The sequence below is a fragment of the Tupaia chinensis genome, unplaced genomic scaffold (assembly GCF_000334495.1).
Source record: "Tupaia chinensis unplaced genomic scaffold, TupChi_1.0 Scaffold000355_1, whole genome shotgun sequence".
In the NCBI taxonomy this organism is placed as follows: Eukaryota; Metazoa; Chordata; class Mammalia; order Scandentia; family Tupaiidae; genus Tupaia; species Tupaia belangeri.
The window spans coordinates 4,607,568-4,608,737 of NW_006159850.1; positions in this window are offsets into that span (position 1 = coordinate 4,607,568).

Below are 1,170 nucleotides of genomic sequence, written 5' to 3' on the forward strand. Positions count from 1 at the left end.
ACCTCACAGAACTGCCGGTGGCCACGGCCAGGGGCTCTGAGCACAGGCTGGTCACGTGGAGGGGAGCGGGAAGGCGCAGGCAGAGGTGACCCGTACATCACGCTGGCACCACGAGGTGACACTTCACCACAAGGGCCCTGGATTCCTGCCGTGGGAAGGGAAGGACTTGCCAGGGTAAGGACGGTGACTTCCCTCCCCAGGTCCCGCTGGGCGCAAACCCTCCCTCGTAAGCAGCCGCAGAGAACCCCCTCAGCAGGGCGAGCCTCGGGAAACAGCCTTTACCGTCTGCCTCTGCTCCGCGGGCCGTCGTACGGGTCTTCCTCACACACAGCCTCGTGCTTAACTACGTGAACGGTGACAACCTCGCTGGGTCTTCACAGACACCTGGCTATGGGACACGGAAGGGAAAGACGCCCTCGGCTCCCCGTCACATGACGGGCTGAGACTTTATCAGCTTCAGCCTTCCATGCCTCCCCTAGCTTCTAATCTGGGATCTCAGAGATGTCTCAGCTGACTTATTAATCACTCTATCGCTAAGCCCCTTGCAGAGAAGGAAGTTGGCCTTCTTTCCCCGCCCCGTTTGCTGGAAGGCACTGCCTCCCGTGTCCCCTGATCCCATCACAGCTCCTTGGGATCCAGTCTCCTCACTAACTTGCCCCCATAAACCTTCTAATGTCTAGTAGGGCTGGTGGTTACGGACGCTAATCCGCTCTCTCCCTGGTGCTGGCCACACTGAATCAATTCCTTATTCACCAAGCCTGGTCTCTTTAAGGCGGGTGGCATGGATTCGGTTTGGGTCCCTGAACGGGCACCCCTGCCTGGTCAGCCGTCGCCTCTGCTCTGAGCAGCGCGTGCCCCTTCATGGCAGCCCATCCCATCTGTCTCCACAGCAGGGGCTGCTCGAAGGGGTTTGAGCGGGTCAGTGCAGGAGTGGGTGTCTAGGGTGGACCAGTGGGGGCAGCACCAGGTGTTGGATCCGAGGGCCACAGGAGCCTGTCTTGCGTGTGTCTGTGACACGTAAGGGCCTCTGAAGAGCAGGCCCATGGCAGGCCCCCACGCGGGGCCAGGCCAGCACTGGCTGGTACTGCGGCTGTGAGTACTCCACGCGCCTCTTCAGGAGGTTTGGTGACCACCCGCTTACAGAGGGCGGTGGCCGCCTGACCCGGCATT